The sequence below is a fragment of the Ambystoma mexicanum genome, chromosome 12, assembly GCF_040938575.1.
Source record: "Ambystoma mexicanum isolate Mex_15411 chromosome 12, UKY_AmexF1_1, whole genome shotgun sequence".
NCBI lineage: Eukaryota > Metazoa > Chordata > Amphibia > Caudata > Ambystomatidae > Ambystoma > Ambystoma mexicanum.
Window position 1 is genome coordinate 439,322,396 of NC_090936.1, and position 16,616 is coordinate 439,339,011.

Sequence of the window (16,616 nt, forward strand, 5' to 3'; positions counted from 1 at the left end):
ATGCTAAGCACTTGCATGCTCCGAATCGTTTCGCGACCTATTAGGAATGCTTTTTTATTGTTGTTCACTCTTCCCCCCCCCTTTCCTCACTTCGCCTCCTCCCCCTCTTCACTGTTTTCATGTTACAGCACTTGCACGTTCTGAATGTTTCAAGACCTTGTAAGAACGTTTTTGTTTTATCCCCTTTCCCCGTCCCCCTCTCTTAATGCGCCTTGAAACACTTTTTATAGTGCGCATTACAAATAACCAATAAATAAAGATTACCCTTCAGCTTAAAATCATTATTAAGCACATGCAACCATTTCTTCATGGGTTTTCAGCAAGCTTAATGTTCCATTAGAAGGTTTCACTGCGTTTTCTTCTTACGCAAGTGCCATAAATGATATTTGCTTATGCGCGAGTGCTACATTTCAAGTTCTTCATTGTTTGACAATTAATGGTCAGTTACACATCACCTCTACTCGGACGCAAGTGACTGTATTGGGATACTGTTGCCTGCAATTGTTCGCTCAAGGAGTCAGAACGCTCAGTAAGACTCACCGGCTTCTGTATTTCTTCCTTTGCATGTTGCAGTGCTTCTATGACATCATGCTTCTATTTGGATCCACATCCTTCCTTGTTGAGAATATCTTTGGTCTGGCCACGCAATTAAGGTGCCCCTCTCGCTCCTGAGAACTTTGGCTTCACAGCACCTTCTAGGCCTGGCCTCCGGCACGCATCCTGCTGCGCTATCTCTGCAATTAGGTTCACATGGGGAAAAGCAGTTTTCCTTCACGCCTTCTGCTGTGCAACCACTGCAATTTAGAGTTTGGCGGAACAGGATCCTCACAGGACAGGCAGTTGAAATCTGCGGGATCAAAGTCTCGGCGTCCCTTCGGTTCTCCCACTTCTGCCTGGATTGCCAACACTGTACTCTCTTCTTTCTGCTTCTACTGTTGGCGCATGCACTCAAGCCACAGCTCTATCTACAACTAATGGCCTGCACCTGAGGGGGCCTTTTAAGCCTGCCAGCTTCCCCCAGGTGTGGGCTATTAGGCTTAATTGCCCGACTACTGCTGCAAGATTGACCTTCAGCCCTCTTCCTCGTCCCAGTACTTCTGAGATTATGGGTCTTATATTCCCAATCAACTAAATTAGGTCTTTTTGTCAACTTCTTATTTTTAAGTGTAGATTTATTTCCCTTAAAGGTATTTAAGGACAAATCATTAGAATTTACTGTTAAAGAGGAAGGCAGTTTATTTAAGTCAATATTCATAGATTCCATTTCACTATATATATATTCTATTTTAACTATACCTATGGGAGTAAAGGGGAATTTTAATCTTTAGAGGTCTCAAATGATCTTTCCTTCCTTGCGTGTTTTAAAGCTATTCCCCTAGCTTTGCCCACATTCACTGGTTTAATATGGGGTTCAGATAAATCGTAGTGTGACAATAGGCCATTGCGTGTTTTGAGAGCTTTCAAAGGTTCTCCTCTTTTAAGGATAAATACTGTGTCTCATCCCTCAGGATTTCCTCATCATCTGAGGTGATCCTCCCGCAGTACACCACCCCCAAGGTCAGGATCAGGAAGCGTGCACCTTTCCCTGGCCGCCTAGCAGGGGAATTTAGGCAGGGTTTTAGTGACGGATCCGTCGGATTCATCGCACTCCGCAGACCAGTTGGTGCCTTACAAACATGCATATGTGACATTAGTATTTGAGAATGCTTAGAAAAATGATTTGGGGCACATCTAATACACATGTCAACATAATGAATCATACAAAATGGACAAAAAGCTGGTGTGTATCATGTGGACGTGAGATTTGCGGTGCGCTGGGTGCTTGCTCCTGGTTCCCCACTGGTAGCCCCTGCCTACTGGGTGACCCATGACACCCAAGAGCTGGTTTGAGCGCCTGCTCATTGACTCTTATTTTTGAACCTTGAAATTATACATAAAACTTTTCTATCATTTATTAAGTTCCCTGGAAGTTGCATTCAATGTGCATGTGGCTAATTCCAAGCTCTTTTTCAAGTTTTCAAACTCAAAGGGAATCTCTCTTTGGACAACCAGCGTCTGGCGATAAATTGCATTTCTCTTGAGATCTGGTTATAAGAGAACTGGTTGAGCTTAAATTAGGCATAACATTGAGCCTTTTCATATTAAATCTTGTATATGAAAAAAGGAAGAGCAAGCGAAATTCAATGGTCTACTTTATCCTTCGATGCAGTCTTTAGTAATCCCCTGCACATCTAAGACAGTTGCAGGTGTGTTTGAGCCCTCTCTTACTTTGACATCGCAGATACTACTCTCTGTTCCAGTTCTTTTGCAGACTGGCCTTCTCAAGGGCTCGTTTGCCACCCGCTCTGCTTGTATCATGAGAACTATTCGTTACAATAGGAAGGAAATACTAGGACGGAGCTTTTTTCAAAGCCAATTTCAGAATTCCTATGTGAAGTCCGAATGCACTGTAAAGAAAGGGGACCTGTTGGATGGACTACGAATGCGCCAGACTTGTTTCCCTTGAGAGAGCATCTTTCTATCGGAAGAGCGGTGTGTCTTGTAGGTGAATAGCCTTCCATCATTTGCGAGCAGAGTGAACCCGGCTTTTGATAGTGAAATGCCAAGTACAGCCCGTCGCAATCTCAGCAGAGCCCAGTGCCCCCCTCCCGCCGCCCCCTTTCATCAATGCGATGGAAAGTCCATAGTATTGGTGAATCCTGTCCATAGGAAGGAAATGCATGTTCACCAGCGTTGTCGCGTTGGTGAATCGCGTGATTTAATAAAAGAAAGCGTGGAGGAAATAGCTTTTCGCGAAAGATTTCCCTCCACTCTGGAACATTGCTGGGCCACTCGGCGCATTCCCCCCACTGCCCCTCACTCGCACTAACTTTGGAACAAGGGGGCCATCTGCTGGGCAAGTGACAAACGACATGGCACGTGTTCTGACGGGCAGTCCTTTGAAAGCAGAGAACATTTGTGAACATTTCCGACGCTTCGGCTGTGAAGAGGTGTCAATATGCCAAGTGACAGTGACTACATTTGAGCGCACAAATGTTTCCAGTTTAAAAATCTTATTTTTTACTTTTGGTGCTGCTTCTTTTTGGTTTGTTGGCACATATGATTAAAGTTATGTGGCGTGGTTTTCAAAAAAGATACTCCCCGTGCCACATCGGTTGCATTTGGGCGGCCAATTAGAACGGTGCATCCCATTTCGGCGTGACCAGTTTGGCGCGGCCAGTCCGGCGCAGGGACCTTTTGGCCCCAGCACATTTCGGCGCGGCTGTTCAAGGATTTTAATGAAATTTTAAAAATGTAAGTATTAATGTTGTCTTGAACCCTGGCCTGCAGGGTTGCAAGACCGACATAGAGATCTTATCAGTCTCATACGCACTAGTTACTTCTTTTAACGCGGGTGATTCCGAATGAATGAATATAAGCAACTGTTGCAGATGAAATCGATAAGATCGCTATGGCCTTGTGGTTAACTGTTTAGTCTTGCAATTTTGCGAGCCACTGTGTGGGGACATCACATGATCGCGGGAGTGTTTTCTTGCGAGATCTCGCGAGACGGGATCTCGCGAGCCCACGCTCTGCGGGAAAATGTTCCCGCTTCAGAGTTGGCGCTCGGCCAGCTGAAGCGGTCACAGAGGAGCGCTGCTCCTGATTACAGGATAAAAGGCAGTGAGTGACAGAACTCACACCACAGCTTCTAGGGTGAGCACAACCTTTCCACAGTGAATCAACTGGGAAGGCACAGGACTTGATGGCAATGAACTGTGAGTAAGCGCCCAGAATCACCAGGCCACCTTAGAGCCTTTCTCCCTATTGTCAGTCAATAAAGACTGTTAGAAACCCTACAGCGTCCTGTCATCTATTTAGGCCACAACATAACTGGCAACAAGGATACCAGAAGTCCCACGGACCCACCATGCAAGGCGCCACACCACCCCCAGCGTTTCTCCCCTTGCCAGGGACACCGGCAATTCCTTGGATGCAATGGGAACCCCTTTTTTCCACCTACTTGGAAGCAGTGGGCGGCACGCGATATGCCCCCATCAGGAAGAGGGCGATGCTGTTTAATGCGTTAGGGGTTGAAGGTCAGCGCATCTTTGCCGGCCTTAAAGAAATACCTGCGGCCGACGATGACGTCGAAGACGACGATGTTTACAAAGAAGCGACTAGTCGCATCATGAAGAGATTCACCAATAAGGAGAACATTGTAATGCACAGGCTGAGATTCTACACTCGCAAACAGGAAGGGAGCGAACTCGTGGATGACTACATCACCAGGATGAGGGAACTCGCTTCTCTTTGCGCCTTTGGAGAAAATGCAGAACAGGTTATCTGCGACATGCTCGTTGTCCACACCAACTCTAGGAAAGTACAGGACAAACTCATCCAAGAAAAGGAGGTCACCCTCGATAAAGCCATCCAGATTGCCAGGGCAGAGGAAGAAACCTCCAGCAGACGCAAGGAGGCGGGAGGTCACCTGCCTGTGCCCGAAATGGCGGCGCTACAATGGAGAGGTCGCAGAGACGAGCATTCCCGCGACGGCCCCAAAGACAAAAGTCCCAGGAAAAAGGAGGCACCGAAATGTTACAGATGCGCCAGCTCCAAGCACATGGCGAACGACCGCGACTGCCCCGCCAGGAATGAGTGCTCCAAGTGCGGACGCATTGGCCACGTGGCTCCGGCATGCATGTAGCGGGAGAAAACTGTTTCCCGTGTTGACGGTGACTGCACCTCAACTGACGATGATGAACTACAGGACAGACCCATGGTTGTCATGGTCAATGCCCCCATACCAGGAGAGAAAAGCCCCACTGCACCATTAAAGTGGACGGAATGGAAACGCGCGTCATGGCTGATTCGGGATCCGACCTCACCATTCTGCCCATCAACACGTACAAGGAGATGATGGGACAAGAAAAGGTGGAGATTAGATCAACCAGGCAAAAACCGACCGTGTTTGGAGGGGCAACGGTCGACCTGTTGGGCTACATCAAGGCCCGGATCGATTTTAAAGGGAGGTCTACCACCACCAAAGTGTATTTTTCACCCAAAGGTCCAGCCGTGCTGGGGTGGGATGACCAACACAAACTCAGCATGAAACTAGATCCCAGCACTCCGGAACAGGTGCTCATGATCTCATCAGGAGCAGCGCAAAACTACAAGGAGATCTTTCCAAACCTGTTTTCCGAGAATCCGGGAAAAGTCAAAAACTTTGTCCACAAGATTCGGCTGAAACCCAACGCCACCCCAGTCAAGCACAAAGTAAGGGCAGTACCTGCCACCGCAAGACCAGCTTTGGACGCCCACCTGAGGAAGATGGTCGAAGAAGGAACCATTGAAACCGTAGAATCCTCAGAGTGGCTGAGTCCGGTAGTATTAGTAAAGAAAAAGTCCAGCAACGACCTCAGGATCTGCATCGACCTGAGAAGCCTGAACTTGGAGGTGATCACGGATAGCTTCCCACTCCCCAGCATCAATGAGATTGTCCTCATGATGAAGGAGGCGGCCATTTTCTCGAAGCTGGACATGCGTGATGCCTATCACCAGATTCCTCTACACAAGTCCTCCCGCCCCCTGACGGCGTTCATTACTCCTTTTGGCACCTTCCAATACACCCGCATGCCTTTCGGGTTATCGTCCGCAGCATCCGCATTCCAGAGGATGATGAACTCCCTGCTTAAAGGCCTCACCAATGTCTCATTCTTCCAGGATGACATCCTGGTGTATGCCAAAGACAACGAGACCCATGACAAGGCACTCAAGTCAGTCCTGAGCAGACTTCAGGAGGAAGGCATTCACTTACGCCATGAAAAGTGTGTCTTCTGGGTGAACAAGGTAGAATATCTTGGGTACTGCATCTCGAGTGATGGGGTAAGCCCCAAGAAGAACCTCATGGAGGCCATTACAGAAGCACCAGCACCGATGTCCAAAGAGGAACTACGCTCATTCTTGGGCCTAGCCGAGTACTATGCCAAATTCGTCCCCAGGTTCTCTGAGACCACGTCTCCCATGAGGGAGCTCCTGAAGAAGGGGGCAGCGTACTCTTGGGGCCCAGAACAGGATGAGGCTTTCGGCGAAATCAAGAAAAGGATTCTACACGCGCCGTGTCTTAAACCATACAACCCTGAATGGGACACCTACATCACCACTGACGCCAGCGCATTCGGCCTAGGGGCCACCTTGACCCAGAAAAAGGGCGACACTGAGAACATTGTGGCGTTTGCATCCAAGGCTCTATCCTCATCCGAGAAGAATTACTCTACGGTAGAGAAAGAGATGTTGGCATGCGCCTGGGCGGTCGACTATTTCAGATCATATGTATGGGGGACAAGATTCAAGTTGATCACCGATCACAAACCCCTAATCCACATGTTGAGCCCGGGCGGCACCAAGACGGCCACCCTCAGACTGGCCAGGATCGCAGCAAAGCTCCAAGAGTACACATATGAGATACAACACATTGCGGGCTGGAAAAACGCACAAGCGGACTGCATGTCCAGGCTCCTGAACCAAAGCGCCCCCGGCACCACATTCCTGGAAGACGAATGTGTCGTTGCTTCCATCGGCGACTTGAGGAACGTCGAGTACATGGAAATGAGCGAGCGCCACTGGCAGGAAGAGTTCGAGCAGGACTGTGCCCTAAGGCACGTAAGCACCTGGGTTCGAAATGGATGGCCCAACGAGAGAGCGATCCCCGAAGGCCTTCGTTCCTACTGGAAGGTGAACGAGGAAATCACCGCCATGAACGGTCTCATTCTCAGAGGTGATCAAGTCATCCCACCCAGCGGAATCCGCAAAGTCATACTGTGCAGAGCACACTCTGGCCATTTAGGGTGCAACATGACCAGACGAAGAATACGCAACGCATACTGGTGGCCAGGCATGGACCAGGACATACGGCAGATGGTCGATAGGTGCCATGAATGCTCAAACAGCGACAAGTGCCTAGCCGTGAGGCAAGCCCCCATGCTGCCCACCGAAGTCCCCAAAGGGGTGTGGCGAAAACTGGGGTGGGATTTCATAGGGCCGCTAGACAACATGCCCCCAGAGCACAGGTACGGGATAGTCCTGGTCGACTATTTTTCCAAATGGGTGGAAGCTGACTTCACCCGAGACATCACCACATGAACAGTCATTGAAACACTCACCGCCATATTCCAGCGGGAGGGCCTACCCGAAGAACTCGTCACGGACAACGGAGTCCAGCTAGTCTCCAGAGAAATGGAAAAATTTCTCAAGCTCAACAACATCAAACAGCGAAAAGCAAGTCTATACCACCCACAGGCAAATGGCCTAGTCGAGCGGGCAAACCGCTTCATCAAGGGGGCGCTACAACTGGCTCACGCCTCGGGCCTGGACCCATACAAGACAGTCAAAGAAGCCGTAGCGGCCCACCGTCTCACCCCCAACGCCGTCACAGGTGTTTCACCTTTCCATCTGCTGAGGGGGAGAAGGGCAGCATCCTCACTGGTACCACCATGGCTCCAGCAAGTGAGGGCCGACGAAGACGTTGACATGGATGACATAACGTGCCGCATGCAGCGCAACAAAGAAGCAATGAAAGCACAGGGGGATTTGCGCCAAGCCGCTCGACACACACAAGTCAACAAAGGGGATCTGGTGAAGATATGACTTCCCCACAAGGACACCTCCACTGGGTCCAGATACAGCAGTCCCATAGAAGTCATGGAGAGAGGGGCAAACCACATCTGCACCAGCGATGGCAGGAGATGGAATCTAGAAAGGGTAGCCATGTACCGCAGGAAAGAAGACATTGTACACTCGCAAGGAGACACTGGAGGAGATCAAGTCTGCCAAGAGTCATACGAGAACCATCACCTCCCGAGTAGAGATACCATAGAGCCGCACCATCACAACGACTTCGCAAGCCCCATTTCCCCAACAACACCCAGGGAATCACAGCAAAGAACTGGACAAAGAGAACCTGAATCACCAGCACCCTCCCAAAGACACTTCATCGATCCAGCTCCATACCCCGATCCTGGCAGGCCCCAGAGAGAGAGAAGGAAACCCAGGAAATATGCGGACTTCATCATGGAGTGACCACCCATCCTTTTTCCCAGCAAAGGAGGTGTGTGGGGGGACATCACATGATCGCGGGAGCGTGTTCTCGCGAGATCTCGCGAGACGGGATCTCGCGAGCCCACGCTCCGCGGGAAAACGTTCCCGCTTCAGAGTTGGCGCTCGGCCAGCTGAAGCGGTCACACAGGAGCGCTGCTCCTGATTACAGGATAAAAGGCAGTGAGTGACAGAACTCACACCACAGCTTCTAGGGCGTAACACCACAGCCACAGGAGGCTTCATGGGGGCCCTAGAAGTCTACAGCGTGCCACCGGTGAGCACAACCTTTCCACAGTGAATCAACTGGGAAGACACAGGACTTGATGGCAATGAACTGTGAGTAAGCGCCCAGAATCACCAGGCCGCCTTAGAGCCTTTCTCCCTGTTGTCAGTCAATAAAGACTGTTAGAAACCCTACAGCGTCCTGTCATCTATTTAGGCCACAACACACTGTTCGCAAACCTCCCTAAAAAAAAAAAATATATATATATATATATATATATATATATATATATATCTTTGAGCCGAACTGACCTCACCAAACTGGCTCCTGCGGCGAAACGTCCGCGCCAAATCGCCCAGTGCCAAAATGTCCTGGTCCGTAATTAGAACACCAGACTAGATTAAAGTGCACACTGCCTGCCACCCATCAGGTGCAGGGCAGGCATTGCAAGGGGATTTTCCTTCCAAAAGCCTGGTTTTGCATGTAAGAAAAGGAGTAAAAATACGGCGCCTATGAGGTGCCGTTAACATCTGCTGCACTCTTTTAACTTTATAATGAAGACTTTTCTCAGTATGCAGCACCACTTTAATTATTCAGAGAAAGATCCAGAACTCTTAAGTAAATGAGAAAAGTGGCAGACTGTTTAGAAATGCTCGCAATGTAACTGGTACACAGGCAGGCCCTACAAAGATGGATATGATCAGCTTTGACAGCTAGAAAGCAGGACATGTCTCCTGCAGTCTTTCCACCCACCTCGGAATGGTTGTGCTGACTAGAGGGGCGAATGGGGTCTTTCCACGCTGCTTTTACCCCGAGCTCAGAATCCGGCCCACAGTCGCATGTCGCCGTGTGAGCTTGGCACGTGATCCCTGGCGTAGGCCGCGTGTTATGTGCAGCAGGAGAGAACCCATCCCTCCTCAGAGGTTCACTGGGTGCATTCCACCTCCGGGGAGCGTCACTGTCCACCGCTACCACTCTTGAGTTGGACATTGAGGGTAAAGTCCCAAAGCCCATCTTGCTTCGCTCAGGAGTGGCTGTCGGAGGTGACCTGTCCGATAGTCCAGCAGCTTGACACATGGGGCAAAGCCCAACATGCTGAGTCCGGGAACAACACCTTTTCCCTTGAGCTGGGCCTTCCTCTTAGCCATATGCCGCTGGCCATTGTACACAAGCTTTATCACTCTCTCAATTGACTGTGACGGAAGAATGTGGGTGTCTATAAGCACCTGTCCTTCCTTGTACGCAAAGTTCATTCCTCACTAGAAGAACCCCTTGAAGGCTGGTCTGGTTCTTTCTCGTGGTGTTCCTCGGTCTCAAGAAACCATTTCCAGTAGTTTGTCACAATGGCTTTTTTGGCAAGAACCAAAACACCTGTCTTACCTGGTAACATCCACAATTTCCCATAGAGACCATGACAGTGGGACAGCCGCACAGGGCGAAAAGGAAACTGGAAAAGCTACCCATGCACCATTTCAAAAGCATTACACCACGAGCCAGTCCTGATTTTGTTTATTTCCAATTGTATGCTGGGACATGTAGTTTCGTTTTTCCCATTGCAAGGAAGGGCCTACAAGTCCCAGAATGCAATGGGAGATAAACAGGACTGGGTCGAGGTATCACTTATGTAAGTGGGAAACTTGGCAGCTATGAGGTAAGTCGAGGTGCAGCTCCTGACATCAGTGCAAGATGGGGTTTGTGAGCTACACCTGTTGTCACCAGGTGACCAGACGAGTATGATATGATATGATCTGATATGGCATTTATAACGCGCTAATATACACATGTGTTTCAAGGCATGACGAGGCAAGGGAGGGGAAAACAGTGGAAGACAGACAACGATCCTACTAGGCCAGGTGTCATTGAGATTGCGCAAGTGCGAGGGTAGGGACAAAGGGAAGAGTGCCAGGGGTAAGGGAAAGGGGAAAGTGCAGTACATGGGGAAAGAAGAATAAATACGATAAATAAAACGGCCTGATGGTGGCAAGTGCAAGGTAAGAAGCAGACATAAGTGCTGGAAGGGGACTGAAGAGATACAGAACCAGTCCCTAAGTGCAGGGGGGGGTGCGAGGGAGGCAGGGGAGGTGTGCAAAGGCGGGACCTGGCCAAAGATCAGAAAGGGTGGCCAGGTAACCAGTGCAGAATCGGCAGGAATTTCAGCAGGGGAGAGAGGCAGAGAAAGCAGAAGCAAAGAGGAAGGTTTTGAGGTGTTTCCGGAACCGGAGATGGTTCTCCTCAAGTTTCAGGGAGCCAGGGAGGCTGTTCCAGAGGGAGGCCCCAGCCGAGGAGAGAGATCGACCACCAACTCGTTGCTTGGAGAAGCGGCTAACCCTGAGGGAGTTGGGGACAGATGAGCGAAGAGCCTGAGAAGGAAGGTATTTAGGAAGAGAGAGTTGAAGGTAATGCGGCCCCAGGCCCCAGAAGGCCTTGTGGATAATGAAGAGGGTTTTGAACTTAATCCTTGCAGCCACTGGGAGCCAGTGGAGAGATTTCAGGGCTGGAGAGATACGATCCCTGGGCTTGAGGCCAAGGACAAGTCTTGCAGTCCTCTCCTGTTGAGGGCGGAGAGTAGAGGCAGGCAGATTTAGAAAGAGGCTGTTGCAATAGTCCAACTTAGAGAGAACCAGGGCTCTGGAGACGGTGAGCTTCTGGGGGAAGGAGAGGAGAGGAAGAATACCTCTGAGCAGGTGCAGCTGGTAGTGTGACTTCTTAGAGACGTTGGAGATGTGATGAGAGAAGGAGAGTGTGGAGTCGAAGATGACCCCGAGGTTTTTAGCCTTGCAGGTGGGAGCAGGAAGAGAGCCAAGAGAGGCCGGCCAGAGAGCTGTAGGGAAGGAGGGAGAGGGAGTGCCGATGAGTAGAATCTCGGTCTTACTGGAATTAAGGCAGAGGTCATTGGCGGCACACCATTCCTGGATAGCAGAAAGACAGTCAGAGATGAGGGAAGGAGAAGAGGAGGCCGAGGGTAGCCTGAAAATGAGCTTGGTATCATCCGCATAGCTCTGAAAATGTGGGCAGAGAGCGGCGATGCGGTGGGCAAAGAGCGCCAGGTATTGGTTGAATGTGGCAGGTACAGATGAAAGTGGCAGCACCCCATAACCCTGCAAGCACTGCTCTCGGAATCTGAGACTATTCCTGCTGGTCACATGTGGGACTGATGCTTGGACATTTTCCTGCAAGAGCACTAGCCCCAAGTCACAAGGGCTGCTATCCATGACCAGCTGGAAATTAAACAGGGGGTTGAAAGATGCTGTGCAGGTTTCTGCAGTCGGAGCATCCCTGATGCTTGCGCTGGACCACACCCCGGCACATATTTCTTTATGCACACATGCAGGGGCTCAGTCAAAATTGCCAAGCTGAGCATAAACCCCCGTAATAGTTAACAGTTCTTGGGAACTTCTCATTGCTGTGGGGTGAAATGGGAGCGCAGGCTGCCTGGTTGTCCACAGCTTTCTGTGGGTCAGCCGAGACAGCCCTGTTGCTGAAGACACCTGAAGAATTCTGGCCTTGTTGAGGCAGAGCTAAAGAGTCTCCTCACTGACAGTGAGCACCTAGTCCCGTCCTGGCCCCTCCCATCATGTACTGGAACACCCCTGCCCCTGGGGAGACCCAAACGCTCTGTCCCTTGGAGTGATAGTCTGGCTTGGGATGAAAATGTGGTAGTGCAACTATACTGTGTTCAGGGGCCCCTCATGGCACCCAACACTGGGATCCAAGTTGATGAACGCAGCGGCAACCCCGCAGCTGTGCCAGTAGGTTTTTCATGGTAGGATGCCCCACCCACTTGATAGCCTTGTTTGGAAGTCCGATGTCCACACCGATTTGGACCACACCATGCTGCGTTGACTTGCACGTCACTGCGATGGAGAGACATCCATGTTTCTCAATGGCGTCTGCATCTTCAAGCCTCCACCTCCTGCTCCTTTCTTAGATGGAATGGCAGCTCCTGGACCCTCACTGACACTGGTTGCGCTGTAGAATCAAAGAAGCGAGGTGCAGTTCTTTTTCCAGGCACCCCGCAGTCCTGAAACAGTCCACCACATTGGGGGTGCAGACCCTCCGGCTCATCACCATGCATGCTGAACGTGAAGTAGATGTGTTGCAATGCCTCCGCCAGGTCAAGGCTGATGAGTGTGCTGTTGGTGCCTATCGAGGTGACGTAGACTATTGGTGATGTTGGTGATTAGTTGTAGCAGACTTGTGGTGAACGTGGCAATAAGTGGCAGTGGAGAACCAGCCCTAAAACATGCATTCTTATTCGTGGCTGAGATAATGCCAGCTTGCTCATAGGGCAATCGGTTCATAGGAGCCTTTGGTGCAATGTGCGCCCCCAAAACTGTGGACATGAAGAACCCGTCAAAACCCTCTGGCTGGGGTTTCAACAATGATCATAAGGTCCTGTGGTTCCACTGAAAATGGAATGTGTGCCTTTTGTAATGGTAAACAACCATGTGTTCTCACAACATGTTGGGAGTCTGTTCCAATAAGGCCCAGTATTGCTCTGGATGTGGTTAGGGAGGAATGTGATCGCTAGCTGAAGGAGATTGATTGGATGGGCGATGATGTCTATATGTATACATTTTATTTTAATTTTTTAAAAAAAAAAAAAATTAAGTTCATGAATCTGGATGGCCAAGAATCACTCGAGCATTTCCATAACTTAGTCCTGTTTAAAAATGTAGTAAATTGGTCCCCCTATCATCGCAGGATCCCTCCGCTGCTTTAGATCTGTTAAACACCCTCACAGGCCAGTACAACAGGAAGAAGGGCATCTCTGTATCATCTGTTACTGGAATGTGAAGCCCTCAATGCAAGGAGAATATTCCATCTTTCCCGCTATAATGGATGAATGAAATTGGTGGAAAAATTGACTATTATAAATGCAATATTTTAAGATTTTATTGTGTTTTCCAATACATTAGTTGTATTTTGTAAGGGTATTTGATAGGTTTTATCATGTTTTATAAATTTTTCTGATTTGTATTTTTGTGTGTTTATAAACTGCCAAACGTTTCATGTATTTAAATAGATGAATTGTGTGAGGTTTCTTTATGTAACTGTATCACAATAATTGAAGAATTAAAAAATAATAATGGTCATTCTGGACAGGCCTGCCTTTTTGGGGCATGGGGATTCGCAAAGGGGTTGCTTGCTTTAGATCAACACTCTATGTACACTCCTGCAGGATTTCACTCTTGCTGGCCACTGGACAGGATGTGGGACTGATCCACCAGCGTTTCCACACCCATGACAAATGAGCCATGGGCGAAGACCAGTTCCTAGGACCATGCAAGAGTTGTACAGCATTTACTTCCCCAATGTCCATTGAGTTTCCAAGTCATGTGCTTGCCCCAGCTGCAGGATGTGCTGCAGAGTTATCCTGGCTTCACACAAAGCGTCGTCTACAGTAAAACACAAGGGGTGATGGCTGCAAGGTTTAGAATTAAACTCAACCTCTGGCATTGCTCTGGGCAACCCTCCAGACCATCGTTCTTCACCTGCCTAGCCATTACAAAAGGGGGAAGACCATTGTGCCTTCCCACAAAGGTCTCATTATGAGTTTGGCGCTTTCTCAGCGGAAAATCCGTTCAGATACCCCCAAACGGATTTACCATTACTGCCATTTCATACGGTGGAATTACCGCTGGATTACAAGTGGCGATATGGTGGTGTTAGTGTCCCCGTTTGGGATTTCGGCAGAGTTACCACTGGTGGTAATTCTGATATCGGTAATTGCACCAAAATTGATGTTTTTTGGCAGTAACGTGGCAGAATTACCTCCAGCATTTTGCTGGGGGTTTTTCTTCCTCTTTACCACCAAATCCATAGTTTAGTGGTTTGGTAATGCGGCAGTAATACAGTGGTTACCACTGCATTACCACCGTTTTAGGCCACACCAGCGGACTCCTAATGAGGACCAAGTGTCAATATTGTCGTGTGCCATGACACCCTCTGATTGAGTGGACTCGTACCTTGTCCTACTCCTCAATCGGCATGCATACGCGAGTCAGATGCCGCAGGCAGGAATGGTAAGTATCCATTGCTTCCCTGGGCCATTTTCTGACACAGGTGTAATCCTTCATCCATCATTCGTTATAGGACTGAAGAGCAGCAGAATGCGTAGCACACTTCCATTCGGCTGGCAGTGCATTGAAGGTACGGTAAAGCAAGCAAGAATACATGCCCATGTTCACCAACCATAATTCCCACTGGTAACTGGTCCCTGTTAGGCAGAAACCTGTGCAGTTCCCTTAGGGACCACTGCAAAAAGTTTAAGACTACAGGTGTTAGCAGTAAACCCAATTGGTAGCAGTCTGTACCACCCAGATTTACCTGGTAGCTGTGGCTGAGCAGTCAGACTTCTCTCGGGAAGAGTTAGGCAGTATGTAGAGTACACACATTAGGTACAAAGATACAGTAGCACAAGCAAACACTGGCCTGAGCTTTGGTATAAAAGTATATAAAAATACACTGGCACTAATATGTCAAGCAAGTTCAAACACAGTCACTATAAATATATACACCTCCCTGATTAAATTATTCGACAAGTCTAAGTTAAGACACCACTTATTTGCAAAACAGAGGTGAGCGTGTAACCTTAGATGGCACCCCAATAATTCAGTTTAAAAAGGGAGAGAAAGGCAGAAATAGGAAAACACACAATACCAACACTTTTAAAGAACCACAGCAAGTCAAGAAAGGCAAGGTCTACTGTAGAGCAAAACCTTCATAGGCCAGACCCACTCTTGGAGAGAGCAAGGCGGAATGTGCCCAAGATCACACAGTTGAAGTACACTTTAAAAGTCTTTGCAGATAGTTCAAAAGGGAGTTGGATCAGTTCAGAAAAAGTTAGTTAACAGGTCCGAGGTCACCCCAGGATAGAGAGTCGAGGATTTACAGGACACCTTGAACAGTATGTTGCAAGGGAGACCAGGCGGGACACAGTACATAAAATGGCGAGAAAGCTCCAGCGGGGGCAGTTGTTCCTGGCAGCGGTTGCAAGTCGGTGCTTCGTCCAGGGGAAGAGAAGATCTCGACGTGGAGGAAAGCTGGAGATCGCTGCACTGCCAGGGAAGAAACCAGCCGCAGTTTCCCCGGTTAAAAGGTACTACCCTTTTATTTGCGGTAGTGGTGAACCGTGGCTATCCGGCCGCCGGGGTGCTTGGCACGGGCGATTCGACCACGGGACGATCCAGGAAGGTGAAAAAAAGGCAAACTGGTTAACCCCACCAGCTCAAAGGAAGAAGACTCTCCAGGAAGAAGATCTCTGTCGCTGGGAAGTGGTGAATTCGGTTCAGCAGGGCTCCACCGGTGGTGTCGTTGTTGCAGGTCGGCTCAGCTTCTCCCTCTTCATATTCTTTAGGTCCTGTGGCGACTTCTCAAGTTCCAGTCCCTAAAGCCCTGCTTTTATGCAGAAAACCCCCATTCATCAGCCCTAGCTGTCACTCAAACATGCTAAGTGGTGAGCCGGGCAGCTCACCACTGGGCCAATCACACAAGAGTGCGACTTGAGTTGCCGAGGCAACTCAGTCCAGGTTGCCTATTCCCCCCTCCCACACATTCTGTAGACCCAGACAGAGTGGCACCACTTTTGGAGGCTTCTGTGCAGAAGCCCGCCAAAAGTGGAACAAAGGGCTTGACTTGGGTTGGAGTTACAGAGGCGAACACAAACGCCATTTTAAAACCGAGTCCTGGCAAAAAGACCCAACTGGGAAATAAATATTAAATAAATAACCCAGCAATATCTTTAACATTGCACCAAAAAAGTGGTGCGTTTAAAATGAATGGGAAAATCCCATAGGAAATATTCCAGTGGAATATATATATATATATATATATATTTTTATTTATTTTTTCATTTTTATTTTATCGGTTTCTTACAAACCTTTAAAATGGTTACAAACAGAACACAACACATAATCAGAATACGTCATCCTTTAGGAGTCCCTTAGAAATACCCTTCCCAGTTATCAAACGAGTAAGCAATGCACTGTCGTCGTTATTCATCAGCCGATAATATATTCAGGCGTTTTTCAATTAACATTAGAAATCGAGTTAGTGGTAATATACGTTTCATGTCCCATCCTTGAAACATATAGGCCCACCAGTCGTCGGCACAACGGGAAGGGTAATTTAGGCCCCAAAGCCCCAGGTGAATTGCCCTTTCTGAGCGAAGTGCCGTGCAGAATAGCACCAAATGCTTCAGGGTTTCCTTATCTTTAGCGCATAGTCTACACGTTAAGGTTGAGACTTTGTTTGTTCTCTATGACGCCAACCGCTCGTTAGTTTTAAATGCGTTCAGACGCAGCATCATGAACAC

General features: G+C 48.9%; 1 protein-coding gene across 1 annotated transcript in view; it reads left to right on the top strand.

The window, feature by feature from the left end:
- The window catches only part of WNT5B (Wnt family member 5B), a 515,195-nt gene that overhangs the window by 330,428 nt on the left and 168,151 nt on the right, over positions 1-16,616 (top strand). The gene's annotated exons all lie outside the window — the stretch shown is intronic.